A 22717-nucleotide genomic window follows, 5' to 3' on the forward strand; every position below is an offset into this window, starting at 1 on the left:
GTTACCTCTACACTGTTCAGTTTAGAAAACTAAACAGAATACTGATGAAAAATGTTAATGATAGCTTGCTGAGATGTCATGAGGAAAGAGATAATTCACTATATTTTTGTTATAAAACGTAAATTATAATGTCCTTAAAGAATCTATATATCTCCAAGAAGGACAAGAGAAGAAAAGAGAGATCTAAACAACATTATATTTCAGTAATTTAATTAAAAACAGACCTACCAGCAGCCACATTTATATAATCGGTACCATTCCAGCACAGATCTCAGTATTCGCAGGATTTTAAACTCCTCCAAAGTCCTGCCAATTGCAGTGAAGTACCTCAAAATGCTTAAAGCACCTTGCTGAATTAGGACTTTAATCACATATACATTTATCTCTAAGAAGTTTGCATTAGATCACCAATACCGTTCCAATGGACTGGATAAGCAGTGAAAGTCAAACGTTCTAACAATGCAAATGTTAGAAATAAACCTTGACTCTGTGATCCTTTAGCTTTTAGGAGGTGGACCACTTCACTGTACCCAAGCTTCTGACTCTGAATGTTAAGGCTAAAAAGGCATAACTTCTTTCTTGGATAACAACAGTGAAATTACTTTACAACCCCAGCCCATCGCCAGATTCTGTAGAATTAAGTCCATGGCATCACCTCAGTTCTACAACTCCAAAATGGCACAGAAGGTGTGGGAAAATGGCAAAAAGGGTAGGCAGTGTATCCCCTGGCATCTCTGCATGGCAGCTGGTGAGACAAAACAAAAATCAGATCACTGCCTAGAGAGTCTATTGGCAACTCTCAGTTGCATCTGGGAACAATGGCCCATCAAAGCTAACTACGTATTGTTAATATCCCTACCTAATCCAGGCAGTGGGAAAGAAAAGTACAAAGTCCTCTAGCAAATCTTGCAACCTTCCAGCCACTCACATCCCCAGTTTCCAGATTCCTATAAGCACATACAGCTTATTCCACTGATACAGCAGTGTTCCCAATGCTACCACGCACATCCTCTGTGGCCAGGCTGGGGTGAGGGTGCATTCACCACTGCCAGATGATTTTTATTCCCCATCTCCACAAAATACTGAGAAGCTAAGGAGGCCCTGCTTCCCGCTCCCACCTCACCAGCCTAAGGAGAAATTAGGATAGCACAGAACTTCCCTACGTGGAAACACTGGGGGCTGGGAAACACATTTCTGAGGGCTGGATTATGATTTTTGCAATACAGAATTTTTAAGCTATTGGGTTCTAAGCCTGCACGGTCTTACGCTTGCAGCTATTGGCATGTTTGACATTTTAAACTATGAAATACCAACCTATTTTGAAATTGTCCAAATCATTAGTTGTGGAATTTTCCTAGCACTTCATGAATACCACTGTTAATTGGGCAATTAACTCGAAACTACAGAATATGCTGTGATGGCATGATATGATATAAGCCATGTAAAAGAAGGAACAGCCAAGCAACTCAGTATGTTGAAAGATATTAATGAAGTGGCAAAATCTGCCAGAAAAATAATAATGGGTGATTTTAACTACCCCAATATTAACTGGTTGAATAACACATCTGTACATGGTTTGGAGAAGCAGCTTATTGATACTATAAATGGCTTCTTTTTGGAGCAGCTCCTTCTGGAGCATAGAGGAGGAGGAGTTCCACTCAGTTATTAATTTATTTGTGTGTGTTTGTGTAGGAAGCAAGCATGGGTGTTCTGCTAAGCAACAATGGCCACAGGACAATGAGGTTTGAATCTCGATGATGAAGTACTTGAGTGGTAACCAAATAGTTAATGGCAGGTGGGTGGGTGGGTGAGGCAAAAACCATAAAAAAAACAGCTATCTCAAGGGGAAGGCTGTTTTGGGGGAATGAAGGAGTTCATTGACACCCAGAAACAAGTTACCAGACAGGGAAAGGGAAAAGAGGAAAACAGAGGCTGCCATATTCCTGGCATAACCTACAAGAATCTATATAGCCTTAAAAAAAAAAAAAAAAAAAAAAAAAAAAACTGCTGAATACCGCAGTCAGAAACAAATCTATAATGGAACCTGTGATAATCAGAATGTATAAATTCAGTCTAAAAAAAAAATGAATGGAAAAGAATAAATTATCATGATCATTTGTTTCAACAACTGTATAACTGTTCCAGTAAATTGGCCTATGAAAAGGATGTATATGTTACCTAACATACAACTCTAGAAATCTAGAGGAAGATTACACACGTCCTGCAGCTGTTTTAACAAATACAGCAAAAGGGGGTAACAGAATGAACATTGTTGCGTTCCCCTCATAGTTCTCTAGAAGTTATGCTGAAGTTCATTAAAAAAATCTTTACAAACAAGAGATTAATAAGCAAGTAAATAAATTACAGAAAAGTTATAGACAGATGTGGTAATAATAGTCACGTCATAGCTATGATTGTCTAGGGCTGGGGCTATGAAGGGTCAGAAGGACCTGGGAGTGATGGTGGATAGTCGGCTGAATATGAGCCAGCAGTGTGCTCAGGTGGCCAAGAAGGCCAACGGCATCCTGGCTTGTATCAGAAACAGTGTGACCAGCAGGGCTAGGGAGGTGATCGTCCCCCTGTACTCAGCTCTGGTGAGGCCGCACCTCGAGTACTGTGTTCAGTTTTGGGCCCCTCGCTACAAGAAGGACATCGAGGTGCTTGAGCGAGTCCAGAGAAGGGCGACGAAGCTGGTGAGGGGCCTGGAGAACAAGTCCTACGAGGAGCGGCTGAGGGAGCTGGGCTTGTTCAGCCTGGAGAAGAGGAGGCTCAGGGGTGACCTTATCGCTCTCTACAGGTACCTCAAGGGAGGCTGTAGCGAGGTGGGGGTTGGTCTGTTCTCCCACATGCCTGGCGACAGGACAAGGGGGAATGGGCTTAAGCTGCACCAGGGGAGTTTTAGGCTGGATCTTAGGAAGAACTTCTTTACCGAAAGGGTTGTTAGACATTGGAACAGGCTGCCCAGGGAAGTGGTGGAGTCACCATCCCTGGAAGTCTTCAAAAGACGTTTAGATGTAGAGCTTAGGGATATGGTTTAGTGGGGACTGCTAGCGTTAGGTCAGAGGTTGGACTGGGTAATCTTGGAGGTCTCTTCCAACCTAGATGACTCTGTGATATGCAGTTTGTTCATTCCTTGACCATATTTCACAAACTAGGTTCCCATACTGGATCTGATGAATCCTGGAGTGGGCAGCAACCAATACCTAGTATTGTAGAGGCAAGCGAATATGGTTCCATTCTTAGCAAAGAAACCCCTGGGCAAAAGATTTCCTTCTGGCCTCCTCATACTTCTTACAAATATGGATATACTGTCAAGCTTTAATGAAATTAGCGAGGACGCTTAAGGACTACTTGCTTGGGTGGGATGTTACCTTAATATATAAGCAATGAAAGAAGGCCAATAACCTCACAACGATAAAAACTTGCCCAAGCAATATAGGATAAACGAGCTCTCATATATAACTGTTCTTTAGCGGATATGGGGTGTGGGGGGAGTTCAACACAGTTGTAGGGGAAATGGCTTTTCCAAAATTTATGTTAAAATCTGCATCATGATTTGAAGAAGGAAATGTTCCATAAAATTAAGACTTTCTAGTCATACTTTAAAAATACTGGGTTAAGAAGCAGCAGAGCAACATGAAACCTAGTGTTGACAAATACAGAACATTGCATTTTAGAAAGAATAATTTCAGCTTTTTATTTTTGCTGCTGGATTTTATACAAACTGTAATCACTTGGTAAAAATGGAACAATGAAATAAAATGCCAATAGTACAAACAGCCCCCAAAGACATAAAAAGAAGACAGAAAATATTATATCTTTAAATAAATCAATAGTGCATGTTCTATTAAGATAGCATGCTCAATTCTAAATAATATCTCTGAAATACAGGAGAAATAAAAACGAGTTCAATGAACTTCACAGAATTGTTTAATATACCAGGTACATTCTGGAATTTTTCTTTGTCTCTGAAATGTAAAGGGCTGCCAGCTTTCCACTGATGGATTGGCTAATCACGAGCCTGACACGATGTTCATAAAATTATTTTGCTGAAATAGGAGCAAGGAGTGCTACCACACACTCCAACTTAAGCACATCTCCAATCCCTTGTGCCTGCTGTAAGAATGCCTCTCAAGTTTTAGACGGTTAGCAATGATTTTTTCTGGGAATGAAATTTTTACTTCACTTTCATAATCCTAAGAATTTAGGTTCCAAATTCCTGCACTTTACTCTGATCACTTCAGCAAATCTAACTGTAGTTCAGTGCTACTAGGGAAATAAATGATGGGTTCAGTCACTGGCCACAGAATCACAGAATGGCCAAGTTTGGAAGGGACCTCTGAAGAGCATCTAGTCCAACCCTGCTGCCGAGCAGGGCATCCAGATGGGTTTTGAGAAAGAGACTCCACAATCTCTCTGGGCAACATGTTGCAGTGCTCTGTCTCCCTCACAGTAAAGAAGTGCCCTCCCACTTCTGTTTGAGACCAGGCAGTTCTCAAACAGAAAAGTATTGAATACTAAAGCATTTCAGAGAAAACAGATAGTAAAGCAGTAAGAATTCCAATTACATGGCCAGTTTACTAGCTAGGTATTTGTTTTCCTTCTGGTGCCCTACAGTACTTCAGGTCTTTATACAGGACCATGTGTTTCAGTCACACCTTAATTCCTGCCAATTTCCAGACAGAAGTCATTTCCTTTTCTAGATCACACTTTTATTTTAATACAAAAATAAGAACTTTGAATGAAGTCTTAGACTTTGTGAACTGTTTCATCAGTGAAGGCAGGAGAGGTGAAACTTCAAAAAAATAAAACCACCACATAACCTGCTTTGTTTTAGCACTGGGGAATTGGATTAATTACTCCCTGGGGCTTCTTGGCTCCTTCAGGGAGCATCCTTCAGACTAACTTTCAGAGCCAAGATTATACTGTAATCTCTAATAAACCCATAAAGATAATATGGTATTTACACAATTAAGTGTAGTCTTTGAATATTTTATGACGCAGAGTAACGAATCCATCGGACATATTAAGAACAGCAAGCTGTCCCCAGTTAGTTCAAATTGATTTTGTCAAATGCCTTGTTAATTTAGATACCCCAAATATTAGTTCATCATCTCTGTGCATGAACAGAGATTTACTACTAAGGCAAAAATGAAGTTTTTCACATTATTTATATTTTCATTATTAATTAAAGTGCTGTCAAGAAGCCTACCCATTTCGTGGAAAATGAATTTAAAAAATGCACTGATTTTTAAAATTGACCTTTGTGCTCTATCTTATCTTTAATATCTTAAAGTAACATTTTTAAAGGGGTTTCACTTTGATCAGCTCTTTTTAATTAACTTTAGAAATGTGAGTGTTTTACAATATAGTCTATATCTTTTTCTTTTTTTATTATTTAGCTATTAACACTTACATTTTACCTTCAACAGCCCATTATCAGATTTCTATCAAGTCAGGTTTTGGTATATCTAGCAAGCAGTTAACCTCTTACCCCACACCCTCCTGTAACTGTGATTATGATGAATGAGTGGTTAGTTCTAAGCAATTCTGTTTTATGTCAATAAATGAATCAAACAGCCATTGGTATGTGTGCATTAGGAAGACAGCGAGAAAATGAAGCTGTCTGTGTGCACTTTATAACCCCTACCCTTTTAAGTAATACGATTCAAAAAGTTAATGCTCACATCAACTGTTAGCATTCCCCATCCACACCACAGAATAAGAAATCCTTTGTGTCATTTACGAAGAATAAGAAATACCCTGTATAATTTACCACTCAGTGTGGCTGGAACAAAGTTTTCTTTACAGGTTTTCTAAGATCTAACTGTTAAGTGACCTAAGGCTTTGGTTTTCTGACAAACTATCATTTCTTCCAATAATATTCTGTAAACGCCAATCACTTGCAGAAAACCTCTAGGACTCTGTCCAGGTATGGACTTGTACAAATACTTAGCTTCTATGTTCTTATTTCAGCTTGTTAGCACAAATATTTCCTAACAGATTCCTCTCACTCTAGATTGCATGCAACTTGAATGGCATATTACATTCTTGCAAAAATAGATGTGTTTAGATGAGGATTTCCATTTTTTTGCTTAGTGATTTTGCAAAGGTTTTTTTAGACGGCAGATGTATCTCATGCAGCACACGTATGGAGCAGCAAAGGAACGAGGAGATCCTCACATTCAAAGCATGGCAATGCTTCATTTCCAGCAGCAGCTTCTTTAAATGGTTAAACTTAATCAAAAAGTAGGCAAAGACCACACATCCCTGTGCAGTACGTCAGAAGCTGGTTGGATGGCTCTCGCCCCCTCAGTGGTGTCCTTATTTTAGCAGTTCTAAAGGCTCTGATAAGCATGACAGCACGATAAACCCTTTGGATTTATGTGAATGCAAATTGTTATGTTGTATGTTTTCTCTTGTGCATGCATTCCATTATTTGTAAGAAACTGAACAAAGTTTCTGTTCTATGTTAAAAATCAAAATAGTAGTCTGGGTATGCTATTTGCTTATTATAAGAAAATCTGGCTAAATTGAATACAATGCATATTGCTTCCACAATATGAGCATATTGTATACCTATTCTTTTTTTTTTTTTTTTTTTTTTTACTTACTACAAAGAAACAGTCTGTCCAGTCAATAAAGCAACAGCCAAAATAACATCTGCTGCACTTAGAAGGTAAATGGGAACTCAGATAGGAACGTGCTGCCATGTATCAGGCACTCCTTCCACTAAGAGAAGTCCCTGGATGACCTACCACAACCACACAGCTTTGGAAAAAAACATACAGGGAGTCCATGAGACATCCCATCTAGAAGCAAAGGTGGGAGGGGCATGAGAGTCTTAGAAACTGAAAACAAAATAAAATTTGTGGTAGTTTTGCTTGGACTTCTGTCCTGTTCTCACAAAAAGTGAGAAGTTTATTCCAGTCACCTCTCTCCTTCAGTCCTTTTTTCTTACACCTTCTGCTCTTCAGGTGAAACTACATAGCATTGGAAGGATGCAAGTATGCTCCCATTTGACCCACACTGGCAAATGTGCTTGGGCATCCAGGCGGACAGCATTACTCAAGTGTAAAGAAGTGTCCTTCTCCTTTCCATTTTGTTTCTACACAATTGACTATCTCTTTAAAATGTCTAAAATATGTGTATTTTATACAGAAGCTTTTTCAGACTAGAAAAATCTTCAGTGCAGTTGTCTTGCTTTTGTATTTATTTATACCTTATGTTATATACTGGAACTTTGTATATTAGAAAATTTGTGTGCTGCGGTACTGTAGGCATTGCATAAAATCAGTAAGATAGTTTCCCACTATAGCAGATTTTATATTCACCATTTGTAAAATAATCCCAGGAAAACAAAGCTTCAAATTGCTGAGAGGCTACTTCATGGTATGACCACATCATTTTACATTGTTATGTCACAAACATTAGCTGGAAAGCAGACAGAAGAGGAAAAAGACCTCCGGTACCTCCACCAGCACACTGAGACAGAGCACCTCTGGACGTTGCAGCAAAGAGAGCTTCCAGCAAGGCACCACTTTGTTTCCTTAATAGGAATTTTGAATGAGTTCTGTCCATAAAGAGGTGATACTCTGATACACACCTCCTTGACCAAAATGAACAACTAGATATTAAGAAGAGAAAAATTGAGTCCACCATATTGCTCAGCCAGCAAGTATAGACACAGTATTCTCCCAAATAAACTGGACTTCAGAATAACATCAGATATTACCAATTAAACCTGTAAAGCTAAATAGTGCCAAAGCCACACCCCTTCACTTGCCCCAAATAAGCTATGCCTTCTTTCACTTTATCATGTAAATAATCACAAATTAGTAGGCTTTTTTTAATTATTATTTTTATCCTTATCTAAACTGTTACAAAAACAAAGCACGACTCTATTTGGTCAGATGCTCCACGCTGTAACTGAACACAGTCCCTCAGTTTTAAATAGAACCATTCCAAGTAAACCAACCATAAAAATTGCCTTAAAAATAAAATTGAGGAAAAACATTAAATACTGAGTTTGAATCAAAAAGTACCTTCTGACCACGTGCTATCAGATGAAGTGCTTGAAAAGATTGTTTACCTACTTACACTACCAGCTTTTTTATGTTATGATGTGTGTGCTTGTGCATGCCCCTTAAGCGTTTCTATTTTTGTTGTTAAACCTTTCCAAAAAATGCTGCTGTTTGTTTTTAAAGTGATTTGATTTTAGTTCCAAATCCAATGATATTATTTTCACCATATTTTCAACACAGGCTTTTCATTGAAGAGCAGTTCTAGCAAGACACTGAAGTTTTATGGGCTTTACCACCATTCATTTCAGAGTTTTTCCCCCGCTTTGTCACTGTTTTCACTTTACACACAAGTCACAATAAAATATTTGCACACAAACTGAACTGCTAATAAAGAGGTATATACATGTACAACTGCTGATCTACAAGTAGAATTCATTTTACATGCAGTTATTAGAGGATATTTATTTTACCTTCTGTAACTTTAAATAACCATTGCAGTTTACTACTGGACAAACCTACTTCAGAAGGACAGTTAAATAAATTAAACCCACATTCTTGAAAAAAGTAACCTTCAGTTAGGACAATTACTCTGTGGGCATAACACAAAAGCACAAATGTCACATTTTCCATGAAATTTACTTTTGTATGAATCATCAATCCTGTTTTCTCCTGAACAAAAGTAGCCAAATATGACAACAAAAAAAGTTGTCTGAACTGGATGATCCAAGTAATTACATGTTACAGCAGAATGCATTTATGACAAAACTTTCAAAAATTTGAGGAAAAAGTTATTATAGCCCCTGGTTGAAATAGCTTTGGTATAGACCTATAGCACTATTTTGCTGATCTTGCTGTATTCCTTTATAAAAAATACGAAGTTTTGAAAATCAATCTTCCTAGTGTCAACTTACACTCCTTCCCTTTGGAGTATAGATCAAATAAATACACTGCAAAAACACACCCAAGTTCTATAGTGCAACATTGAAAATGGTATACGCTTCTCATTAGCATTTTTAAAGTGCTGCTTTAAATTGAATCTTCTCAAAACTCTTTATATATGCAAACCTTTTGTCTTCCACACCAACCCCCAAAGCTCCCATCTTATCATCTCCTTAGGGCCTTTTTGTTCGTCCTCAAGTTCTGATCCTGTTCTCCTCAGCTTCCAGAGTCACCTCACATGAATAAGTATTTGCAGAAATCAAGCCTTTAAATTGAAAGAAACTTGAAATAACAGCATGCCCTACTAGTCTACAGAGCACAGTGAAAATTTATGACACTATACTTACTCCTGTTGCTGAATACTACAAGTCTGTATCTGCTGAACTGATGTATATTACGTAAAGAATATTTTCCACTTTGGAGAGGTACAATATACACGATTTAAGAAGATCTAAACCTGTATTAATGTAGAACGTATACTTCAATCCTGTTTTCATTATGTGAGGAGACACTGGGCTGTATCACTTAGTTGTACATCCTACATTTTATTTTCAACTTATGTGAATGTAGGATGTGTATGTTCCCAGATATACAGTGCTAAATACCAAAATAAATCCTTTAATCAAAGAACACGATCAGTCAGCTGTAGTATTAGCTTCTCCAGATATTCCTGTTAATATGATTCTGTTCTAATTTGCAGAGAATACCTATAAAAGACTAGACTGTAGTTCATTTCATAGTCATTTTGTACAGTCATTTACTTGTCCTCTCTGGTAAGACTGCTGAACTGTGTTCCAGCTCTAGTGGTCACAATATGTAAGGTGCCTTAACTGTATTAACTTTTCTGCAAAAGCCAGCGTACAGTTGTGTGATAACAATAGTCCATATTTTGCATCATAGTTTAACTACATATTTGGTTAACCTAAACACAAACATTGTTTTCAAAGTACATTTTATGTCAATTTTTGTCCTGTTCTCACCAGAGAACATTGCCACTGTTAACCAAGACAGGCTAGACTCAGATCACAAGTCCATAGAAAACTATTAGTGTGCATCCAAAGGAGGGTGAAATCCTCCTTTGGATGGTGGGTCAAAGATGGTGAAGGGTTTAGAGTGGAAGACATACGAGGAGCAGCTGAGGTCACTCAGATTGCTTAGCCCAGAGAAGACCAGACTGAGGAGAGGCTTCATGGCGGCCTGCAGCTTCCTCACAAGGGGAGCGGAGGGGCAGGCGCTGAGCTCTGCTCTCTGGGGACAGCAACAGGACCCGAGGGAATGGCATGGAGCTGGGACAGGGGAGGGTCAGGCTGGGGGTTAGGAAAATGGTCTGCACCCAGAGGGTGGTCGGGCACTGGGACAGGCTGCCCAGGGAAGTGGTCATAGCACTGAGCCTGCCAGAGCTCAAGAAGAGATTGGACAAAAGCTCTCAGACGCGTGATCTGATTTTTGGGTGATTGTGTGAAGCCAGGAGTTGGACTTGATGATCTTTGTGGGTCCCTTACAACTTGGGATATTCTGGTTTCTATAATACAATTACTAAAGCACTTCATAAGTTTATTCTACCACATGTATTAAACAATACTTACAACTTCTCATCCAATTAGCTTGGTACACACAATGACATTCACTGTGAATCTACAATAGTATTTATTCCACTGCTTTGACAAGAAAGCACACTCAATACTGAGGTATAAATAGGTATTATTTGTATTGACTGATATATTACTGCTTCTATTTATAGATGAGAAAAAATGAGGCACAGAAAACTGAAGTGATAACTTGAAGAAAACATGAAGTGGCAAAGCGTGGAAAAGTTACAGCAAACGCCTCACTATTGATTCAGTAATCACCCCATAACCTTACACTGCCATCTCAAAATAGCTTTTCAAAGGTAATACTTTTTTAAAATTTGTTCATTTTATTTGATAACAATATTTTCTTTAAATACGACTGACAACATTCATTAAAAAGATGCAGATGTCTACTGACCTGTAAGTGAAGGAAACTGCAAATATAATAGCAAAACCATGTATGAAAATGAACATTTGTAAAGAGGAAGGGTTAGTACAAATTGAATGCATTTCCATATTGAGAGGAGAAACAGCCATATTTTTCCCTGATGAATGTAGTTCTGTGAACATCTTTTTCCACAAATGATTGAATAAATATTTATTCATAAACTATATTTGTGACTTAAGAGAACAGGCTGCATAGATTGGTTTCATTTATACTACATCATACAAGAGGTATTGCAATAATTTATATCATGCCAAGTCTAAGTCCCATTAGATTTTCCTTATTATACTTGACTGAAGCTGAAGACTATCCAAAACAGCAATTCTGAAAGCTTTCTATTCGTTGTGTAAATAAGTGTCTTACTCCCACATCCTCTCCTCTAACCTTCCCTTTCTCAAAGCATTTATGTAGAGGCCTAGTCCCGTTTGTTCTGTTTGAACTTGGGCATATGCTGAAACATATTCTTGGGCCATGGCCTAAATGACTACACTCTCAGTCATTTTGCTGCAATCATAAAGGTCAGCTTTCTCCAGGGTAAATACAGATACATTCCCAGTTCAACAGATACTGGTTGTCCTAGCAGTTCCTCCATTAACCCATGTAATATTTCCTCTAAAAGTCCTGTCAGTCTTGAATCACTGCCCCAATTCACTACCAGAAACAATTTTAATCACAACAGGAAGATGCACTGACACTGTTAGCAACAGTCATAACTAATGTGTTGCTGTAAGCAACACTGTTCTCTCATTATCATCATCATAAAAAAAAAAAAAAAAAAAAGACAAACAGGAATATGCACTGTTAATTTAAGTATCTGTAAGCCCCTGCGAACAGCTGAATTAAATTGGTAGCAAAAAACTACAAAAAGTTTGTAAGTAGCTGGGTATGTTATTAATGAATGAAGAATCTAAATTTCTGATATTACGATGGCATTTTAAAATAGTTTCCATCCTTTGCATGAAAACAGTATTATAAAGACACACACAATAGGAAAATTAATCAATAAATACTTACAAATACGCAAAAAAATCAGCCCCAGCTCCCAGAAATCACTGGTAAGTTGCTTTTGAATTCATGAAACTGACCTGAAAAATTAAACGGAAAAAAAGAAGTTAAAAGAAAGCAGAGAACTGATAAATTTTACTTTTTTATTACTATTGAATAGTTGTGATTTTTAACTATGAACTAAATAAAGCAGTACACAAGACTGTTGTCACTATTTCAGCCAAGTAATTTACACAGAATTTGTTTCCAGGAAGCCAATACCAAGAGAAACAATTATTTCATTGTTCTACATCTCACACCATAGCAACCAGTCCATTACAGCTTCTACAAACTGTCATAAATGCAAGCATGGTTATCTTTTAATAAGGAAAATAGCTTTGAGGCTTTTTTTTTGGTTGGTTGGTGTTTTTTGTTGTTGTTTTACATGTTACAGAACATTCATTACTTTTAAAAAGTATTTTGTTAGCAGCATTTTGCAGCTCAAGTGGTTTAAATTGTTACTGTTTAGGTATGTTTAACTGGAACCCCTCTGAGGCAAAATTCATACAAAAAGACAGACTGACAATTTTGTTCTCCTATGGTCTAGATCCTGGTTAGAAGCTGAGTCTAAGTACAATGCGTTCACTATAAGGCATGATTAAATCCAACATTCTTTTTCCTGCATACCCCTCAGTTCTAGCTGGAAAGGTAACAGATGCAACTCAAACCCACAGAGCTTGCCTTATAAAATTCTTTAACTAGCACAATGACTCACTTTATGCCTCTAAATATCCATGGTTTCCTCTCTCCAGAACCCCCATGCATTAGAAGGTAGTTCAGTAGTTTATTTTTATTGTTTGGTCTACATACAGCACATTTTTAGTTCTTAGGAAAACAAAGAAACTTTGTTGCAGAGCCCTTGTTTTCCTTCCAAAATGTGAGGATGGATATGGGTAACATTAAACTGAAAATAGTAATGGAGCCTGGGCAACTAGTTTAGGTCAAAACCTTTTTGTTCTCCAGGAGCTATCTGATTAATTTGCAGTTCATAAAACAGTGGGTGTAAGCTTAGTTTAAAAACATGTAACTATATTTAAGATGAAATCATCGTTTTTGTTAGCCTCCAGTAATCTTTAAGAAACACCTTCCCACAACATTTCTGTATCCTAAAGTGCACCAGCCAGTACTGTGCATTGCCTAGAGACAAGGAGAGAATACCAAACTTATCTTGATGTAGAATATCCTCCTTATTTAATACACCCACCCTGAAGTGCATATTATTCATTCCAACCAAACCCTCCCCCATCCCAAAAGTACACATTTAATTGTGTCTTCTCTCCTGTAATACCAACAGAAAGTCAACAAATCTCATTTGCTATATCAATGCTGTGTTATTATATATTTTAAAAGCAAGCCTGAATCTCATTATCAGCTGATTTATGCCATTAGTGTGCTTTGGAGCCACCAATTAAACAAGGACAGTGGTTCATAAGGTCACAGTTAATTAATCTGAAAGAGTATAAATACACTTTAATGCACACCACCTCATGTAGAGAATTTAGGAACAAAGCACCAAACCTTTATTCTGGGCAAGCAATTAGGGGGAAAGGTTAAATATACAAAATTTAAAATTTAGCTGTAGCGTTCTGTTAATCTATCAGGAAGAACTTCAGCTTGGTTTAAGAAAAAAAAAAAAAAAAAAAAAAAGGCAGAATATTATGTGTGTGAAGCCCTGATTCTTAAAGCAACAATTTGAATACGACAGACAGCACAGGGCTAACCATGCCTGATGATTGTGAGTAAATTAGGGCTTTTTGCTCAGATAACACCTAGGAACTGGGAATCAGCTGTGGACTTAGCCAATATGCAGCTGGTCAGGGTGGGAAAACAAAAACCCAACCCCAAACAGCATTCTTCTCAAAATAGACTCATCTGAGCTAGACTGTTGTATTTAGTAAATCATACAGAACTATCAAAAATGACTTTTCTTTCAACCACATTTCCTTGGTAAATGTAATAAAATAGTGCATTTTGTATAGCGCATTCAAAAGAAATCAAGTAAGAGTTCAGTAAAAAGAGTATTCTGCCAGCACAACCAGAACGTAAGGAAAATTATGGAAACACTGATTGATTGGAAACAGTTACTTACAGTGAAAACTCAAGTATGAGATACTTAAGGTTTATAGGGAGGAAAATGACACCTGTTTTTTACTACCTTGACTCACTTTACCTTGCACAGTTCCTGGCTCAAAAGACAGACAATATAGCTAAAACAGACATTCACACACAAACCCTCATGACCTAATTAGATGAAATACTTTTTTTTTTTTTTTTTTAAATATCTACAGTTCTATACCCTATGAATGAACCTTGTATCATTCAGTTCTTATTTCAGATTTCCAATTTTGTGCTTTTTTTGTTTTTAACTTAGTAAATAACTCTTTCCTTTTTCATATAAAAAGCTCTCTGTCCATCAAACATTAACACCATAAAATTTCTATCAGTTATATTCTACACAACATGTGTAATTAAATATAAATGTATGCTATAAGTAAGATAAACCAATGCCTATTATACAGGTCAGCAGCTGTGCCATGTAGATTTTTGCACCTGTCCCTGCAATCAATAAAAGACTCACACCATGCTTTTAAAGGTGTCTGGGAGGCCAGCTCCCACTGACGTTGAGAAGAAAGACCTACCCCGTTCGGAAGCCTAGCTCTTGTTCTATTAGCTTAAACCACTTTTATATTCACTTTTGATGTCTGAAGCTGAGCTCCAAGCAACTACACAAGTAAAGAGTTGCTGCAGAAATATATACAAGAACAAAGTTTTCTTTAAAATATTCTGCTGATTCAATTGGTACAAGTCTCTCCAGAAACTTTCCTCAGCTATTTTGCAGTCGGAATGCTCTCAAAACATCCTCAGTACCTGCAATTTCCACAGCTATTTTAGATGCTTGTTTGGAAAGTTTCTGGCATCCTTATCATCCTTATCTCCTAGTCCCACTATGAAAGGAGAAAAACAAAGCTGTAAGAACAGCCTATGCAATGATTTCAGGCACCTTTTGCTTGTCTTGCAAATGCATATTGAGATCAAGAGAACCCTAGACATAAAACAGTTTAGGAACATCAGTAGGTGACCACAGGATCTTGGGTGCTCTGTTATGAACCAAAGAAAATACCATAAATAGCAGAATTTATTTATTTATGCAGTAATTTATAAAATAGTCTTCTATCCTCCTAAACAGTCAGCTCTAATAATTCCAAGAGATTTCAGTTTGCACAATAAAAGATTTTACCACCTTTGAACAGCAGAAAAAAATGTTCATTCTATAAAACCTTTCATTAAAATTTTCTGATTCTTCTAAGACACAGCTTCTACAGGTAGTCTGTATTTTCTGTGCACAGTCAGAAGTGAACGAAGCCGGCAAGTAAAAAATGGAAGCAGTTATTTAGTAAAAAGCATGGCATCGTGTTATATCATTTGAGAACGTGGCCTATCATTGTGGGCTGCTAGGACTAAAATACGTACCGTTCAACAACAGTTAAAAAACTATTTTCAGAATTATAGTATGATGGGAAATGAGAAGAAGGAATAATACGGAAATGAAGTTATACATTTAGGGCCTGAATCACATCTCAATTTCACACCCTGAATGTGCAAAATTCCACAATTAAAACAACATTAATGACCTGCAAGCCACAATCATAGAAATGAAGGGGCAGAAGGTTGATTATGATGAGATCCTTCGAGTTCGATTTCTAAAAATTTTACTTAATTGAGGTAAAGGGCACAGTTTCAAGATGATTCCTTGAAGAATGGTTTACTGGCACACAGAAAATTCTTCATACATAACCATTTTGAAACAAGAAAGTAAACACAGTAATTAACCACTATAGATGAGACTTTCTACAGAAGACAAGGGAATTCCTTTTTTTTTTTTTTTTGGTTATTTCTCTTCAATGGGAAAAAGTGAAAAGGGGGCTGTATACCTACTACTTCTCATTTTATAATGGTCTGCAATGATCCTCATTTCAATTTTTGCACCCTGCAACAGAGATCACAGCCAAATGGTCTATCAAAAGAGGAATCAGAGCACACCACCTGTTACACCACTGGTCACTTTAAAACTTGTTGCATCATAGCGAGGTAAGAAGAACGTGGTGCACACAAGGTAAACACTCATCTCCAGACCTCTGGACTCAGCCACTTCTTTGCCACAGATTTTCTGCACAACCTTCAGCAGAGGAGTTTCTCTGTACTTCGTATTCCCTTATTCATAAAAAGGAACTACTACTTCTTCCTTCCATAACAGCGATACTCTACTATTCTATGTATCAGAAGCCATGATGTTGTTATTACAGAAATGAGACTCAAAGGAATACCTAAAATAGGATGCAACTCCGCAGAGCTCTGCAGGGAGATGTGAGCTCACTGCCCACACTGGGAGACGACTGGCCACAAACCCACTCTAATCCAGTTTAGCTATGGTTAGCACTTACGTAAACTACATGACTTCCAGTTTAGAGCAACCTCACATCTGCCTACAAAAAGCGTGTCAACATACGCATACAATAGATGGTGCTTCTGTAAACTACCTCTTAAAAAAAGGAACCCCACCGCCACTTTTGCCAAACCCCACAGCGTGGTTCACAAGGCAGTCGTTCCACTGTCTCTCCCAGGAGGGTATTGCCCGGTAGCGGCACGTGATCTTGCAGCATCCTATTATATGACTAGCTGCAAGCACTCCTTATGGGCTCTTCTGTCAAGGCACACGCATTTGCAAAGTGTGCGCTGTCTTCACCAGGCAGCTCATGAAGATTTCTCTGCTGTGTGCCTGCGTATCTATAAAGCATGCAGTCACTACAGGGCCTGAGCACAGAATACAAAATCAAGGTCTGTTGGCTCTATCGTTTTGTAGCTTGGCATCAAGTTACGATTAAAAAAGGAATTAAAAAAAGCACCATACGTGTCCAACAACTAATTTCAATGCATTGTTATAAATGCCACTAAAATCATACTTGAAAATAGCAAAAATGTCTAATTCATTCCGCAGATGAAAGAAATACCTAAATATGTATTTCTCCTTTCACATACAAGGAAGGAGGCTAGCATTCCAGATCTGATAAGCTCTGCACTCATACTTTCAAGCAGATAAGAACCACAAGACATATACCACACTACTTGGAAGGCTGAAGGGAGAGGAGGAACTCCGGTTATAACTCATGGATTAGAGACAGCAAAAGCCTCCACAGTGGCCTGGGGTAGGCTGCGAAGCACTGCTGGCTGCCTGCTGCCACATCAAGGGACTCGGATTTCCTGGCAGTGCCTGCACCAGCCCACTGCCACTCACTTGATGTAGCTATGACACAAAACCCAATTCTGAGCTTCTTGTGAGCCACATGCCGTTTTAATACCTGCAGGCAGGGTCGTTCCTAATCAATATGATTGAATTCATGACAACAGAGAAAGCTTTCAAAACTGGTATGTTTCTGTAGTGTTTGTACGTATAGATCTGTGCACTGAGGTAACACAAGGCAAATTAAGCCCAGAATGAAAAGTTACAGCATTACAAGCCCTAAGAAACGTGACTGGTATTACCAGAAACACTTCCAATGTGTGAGACTGCTAGAAAGACATACCAAATCCAGAGTTTTACAGCAAACTTGAACTGCACTTGGGAGGTTACTCGCTACACCTAGAGTCATCAGTGTGCAGAGGACATGGCTTTGAGACAGCACCCAGGGTCACCCTGTGGAGATTCACATTTGTGACAGCCGTGGAAATCAAACACGTGAAAGCCGTAACTGCAGCTCTGGCATTGACCTGTATTGTAACATTAAGCAAATTTTTGCTCTTTTCTCTCTCTGTGCCCCAAATGTACTTTCTCTGTTTGGAACGATAGCTTTTTAATCTCTTCATATGTGCTTACAGGGACTTGCAACAGTAACGGAGCCTCAGGGCACTACTGTAATATAATCCCAAATGAGTTTTCTGGATACAACTTTAACACAAAATAATAACAATGTTTTCCTTTATTATATAATATTATCATTGTGTAATATTGCATTATATGAGAAGAAAATGTACACCAGGAGCTGTTATCATACCACGATGGCATATTTTGAAATTTAATTCAATTAAAAAAAAAAAAATGAATTAAAATTAACAATACCTTTAGTAGGTTTTAGTTCACTTTATCTTTTGACTACAAAATATACTGTCAGGTTCCCTGCTATTTCATATTCAGAACCATGTTTAAAGAAAGTTTACTGAAGAATTGTCTTACTTTGTCTAAAAGAAGGGTACATTCTTACAACTCAGCTGTATGACAGAAAAAGACAGTATACATAGTATAAAATGTTACTCTAACCTGTATTTAGCATGCAGTTAAGTCTTTTTAATGAACTTCACAAGAGCTGAATTGGGCTAAATTGAAATTCAATTACACAAAAGAATGGAATCTCATTGATTTGCCTCTACTTCAAATCAACTATCTATATTTACAGGTAGATACTCATTTTACTGGCACATTTATATACTAATATCTTCAATCAGTGACTTTGTCTAAGCAAATAAATTCTCTCTTTGGAAACAAAAATAAAAAGTTCTGTGACTGTGTCTTCCTTGCTAGACAAAGCATAGAGAATTATGCACGTGTGATCAGTTAAATAATAAAGGAGGCTTCAGTTCCTTGCCTACTCCTGCTCCAGGTATGAAGCTGTGGTACACAACACAATACAAACATGGTTTAGGACAAGTCTTCAGCAGGCTGGACTTTGACTCAAACACTATGAAATTGTACTGGTGCTACATTTACCAGATTCAAGATCTTTGGCACAATTTTGGATAGTGTGGTACGCATAACAAAGCTTGTAATAGTAACAAGAAACCTCTTAAACAGGAAACTGAAGCCGTCAAGCAAAGAGATATTTGGGGGGTGGGCACAGGCAAGTGTTAATTGGGAAAGCCCAATTTTATCATTATTTCCAAGAGCTACAAATAGTAAAAACAGCTGACATGACTGACATATTAGAGATATCAATAATAATGCAAATAATAGTGCATGGGTACATATTTCATCATCTAAAATTCCAGCATAAACATACCATATAGCAATCAGATGGGAAAATTCCCTTGAAAACTGGAGATTCAGCCTGTCACAACTGATACACACATACACAACAACAAAGCAACAACGCACCCTTACCTTCAGCAAAATGTAAGGCAAGCAGGTTGTGAGCCAAACACCAGGACCTAAGCCAGCTGTACTCAAAGTCATGCTTTTTTTTTTTTTTTCTGACAAATATATTTTGTATCCTTATAATAAAAATGTGCCATTTGCTACAACATAGTTAGAAGGCAATTCTCCAGGTGTGCAGCACAGAGTAACACCAGCAAAGAAATGCTTTTGTCCTCTGCCCAAGGCACCCTTCTATTTGTGATTTTTTACAATAATCTGTCTTGAAGACAAATAATTCTCACCTACTGGACAAAGAAATCCCATGTGAAAAAAATGAACAAGTTGATGTTACCTCAAAATAAAAACTTCTTAGACTCCCTTCAGTCTTCCTAAAGCTGGACTACTTAGTTGGTTTAAAAAAAAAAAAAATCAAGCAAGCAAAAAATCATGCTTGAGTATGGAAAGATTACACCTTGAAACAGAGATCTGCCTTCAGTGGTAAGGCTCAGTTTACAAGAATTCAAGCTTTGGAGACTTAACCAGATCAAGCCTTAGTTTCTACTGAATTTCACCTATGATACCACTGTTAAAATCGTATTTGTTCCTGTTACCTATCATCTAAAGATTTTGATTTCCTTTTTTTTTTTTTTCCTCTCTCTCTTCTGTGCTATTTACCTCTGCAAGATATTTTAAAAAGCAGAATTGAAGCATCTTCCCATGCACAACAACCTTTGTAGGCAATACAGCCCATCAAATGATACAACCACTCTTAGCACTAATTTATGTTAAGTCCAGTTGGGGGTAACAGTCAAGCAGGTTAAAATGCTGAAGTGCTACAGAAATATCAGTCTATACAGACCAGTTATATGTTCTTAGCCTGTTTGTTTTTTTTTTTTTATAATGCATATAGAGATCACATATTAGTAAACTCTTGATCTTGGAGCCAGAGGTGCCCTGCACTTTAGGACAAATTGTCCTGAACTACAACTGTAAAGTCAGGTTTGGGGGATGGGCTCTGTTTTTCACAGGCTGAAAATTATTTGGGCAATAATTTCCTAGCCTCCTTAGGTAATCATATAAAAACATATCTCCAGGCACTTACAAGCATTGCTCAATATCTATGAGCCTCAGGCTATCTGCACCTGTCCTCAGCATGATACTGACAGGCAGCAATGAAAAGCTGATGGCTAGAGGGGTGGCTACTAGGTGCTTTGCATATGATATTTCAGAAATGTAAGAGGAATACTGATTTTAAACACACACGCAGTCACACTCCAAAAAAAAATGGCATTAATCTGGATAGAAAACCTAAAAGTTTCAGCAAATTAACTCATCAGCCTGACATGTCTCATTATAAGATCTTATCACTATTTGACTAAACAAGAGAAAATGAAGGAGGAAAGAAAAATATATAGGGAAAAAAACTTGAGTTTCTTTAAAAAGAAAGTTCTTTAGGAAGAACTTCAGATATCTTTCTGCCTTGTGCTAAATGAAGCAGCTATTTCTGTGGAATTTTAGGGTGTTGTTTTCTCCGTTTTCTTTTTAACAAACACTAGAATGAACATTACAGCAACATCCATCAGAAATCATTAGAGCACAAGTTGTAACTACTCCCAGGCAACTATAAAGTATGTAGGTTTTTCTTTTTTTTTTTTTTTTGTATTTTTTTTTCTGATTTTTCTATTATAGTCTACGTAGGCATACTTCACTTCTTTGAGCTAGAAATATCTCTTTTTCCAGGTGACCCTGCCCTCTTTTTCTGGCGTATGTACCCTTTGGAATGCAGTGCAGAATTAACTACTTGTGTATAAGAAGAAAACTTTGGGGAAAAACAAGAAGAGAAAAATGGTTTTAAATTCTAGTCAATTACGCTCTCAAGAATTCAAAACTTATTAATAAAAGTTTTTTCTCACTTGAAAAAGTTTTTAAATCCTTATTCTGTTATGTCTTCATTTAAGAGACTAAGATATTAGTTATGGCTCTAATGATTACATTTATAACTTCATTATTATTTTACTGCTAACTACTCCTTGCTTCCAAATAACTTTATCCTTCACTTCGCTTCCAACTCACTCCTTTAAGGTGGTACTGCAGCCATGTTCAAGACCACATTGTTCTCAGTGCTACACATATAGCCCTAATGGATCTTAAGAGTATGCAGTTATACGAGGATATGCGTTTTGAAAATACTGACATACACACACATGACTAATATCAGAAGAATATATTGGGTACCTATACGGCTTTTCCAGGCAAAATTTTAAAGTACAGTACAAGAAAATAAATATTTAAGATTACTATAGCTGAGTGATATTTTCCTCTGTCAAAAGGGCCATCAAAGTTTGTAAAACAATCAAGTCATAATTTGAAGATCTTAGAGGAAGATCGAGCAACTCACACTTCTAATACTGACACCCTGTACTGGAGTAATTTGTGCAATTAAGCAACACCTTAATCCCAAGTCGCCTCTCAAAAATCTGGGAATAAGATTCTACTCAGTAAGATCAGGGAAAGTTGAATCCCAGTCTATGCCATGCAGATCTTTGGAGAAAAAAGTAAAGATACTATTAGAACATTTTAAAAGTCATAAGCATAAAAAAAGAATACATTACTCTGTCAGATGAATCCTCTCTGTAAGCATGCTGACTCCGATTTTAAGATGAACTAATCACAAGTTGCTTAAGTGCATGTACAAGAATTAAGAGATAATTATATAAAAAAATGTACAAAGTGGCTCAATGCCAACAAGACAGTCTCCCATCAATCATGCATGATACTTTTCTTGATACTTCTCCCTACCTGGAGAAACAGCTGTGCTCTGTAGCAAGTCCCAACAATCTTTAAAACCTCATTCCCACAGACACAGTAAGAGGGTCTGAAAACATGACCTGCTAGAGCTAGGTCCTCTTCGTTTTGTTCCCTGCTATATCTCTGCATATGAAGCAGGATTCTCACATTTTATAAATCTCAAATTTCACAGGGAAAAGAAGGAAAAGAAGGAAAAGAAGGAAAAGAAGGAAAAGAAGGAAAAGAAGGAAAAGAAGGAAAAGAAGGAAAAGAAGGAAAAGAAGGAAAAGAAGGAAAAGAAGGAAAAGAAGGAAAAGAAGGAAAAGAAGGAAAAGAAGGAAAAGAAGGAAAAGAAGGAAAAGAAGGAAAAGAAGGAAAAGAAGGAAAAGAAGGAAAAGAAACCTCCATTGTGGTTACATGACCTAACAAACTGGATTCTTTCCCACAGTTGTACCAGCCCAATCCTGCAGAAGTCACAGAACTTGATGATGTTGGATGATGGCTGTCCTTGTCTAAACTATGCCTCATGTAAGATGTATTTCAAAAAACTGACCATATTACTGCACTACAAAATACAGTGAAACTTTCATTGATTTCTATGACAATAACTACTAGAGTTTCAGGCAAGTGTAATACTGTCCTTGTGTAAAGGCTGGAAGAAAATACTACCCAAGATTTTTTAACATCACTAGAATTTAGCAAATACATCACACAAATGAAAGAAAAAAAAAATTACAGAACACCTCATTCAAATACATACAAAGTCCTCTGTGATTACAGCACA

At 37.4% G+C, this 22717-nt stretch overlaps 1 protein-coding gene across 4 annotated transcripts in view; it reads right to left on the reverse strand.

Annotated features, from left to right (window-relative positions):
• SOX6 (SRY-box transcription factor 6) overlaps positions 1 to 22717 on the reverse strand; it is a 373900-nt gene that overhangs the window by 310972 nt on the left and 40211 nt on the right. For 3 of the 4 annotated variants that reach the window (XM_084287859.1, XM_084287861.1, XM_084287858.1), the window contains exon 1: positions 11994 to 12004. The gene's annotated coding sequence lies outside the window, so the exon portion shown is untranslated. Of the gene's footprint in view, positions 1 to 11993; positions 12065 to 22717 lie in introns of those variants that run through there. The other variant, XM_084287862.1, reaches the window with a different exon arrangement.

This window comes from Netta rufina, assembly GCF_964035555.1.
Source record: "Netta rufina genome assembly, chromosome: 5".
NCBI classification, from domain to species: Eukaryota; Metazoa; Chordata; class Aves; order Anseriformes; family Anatidae; genus Netta; species Netta rufina.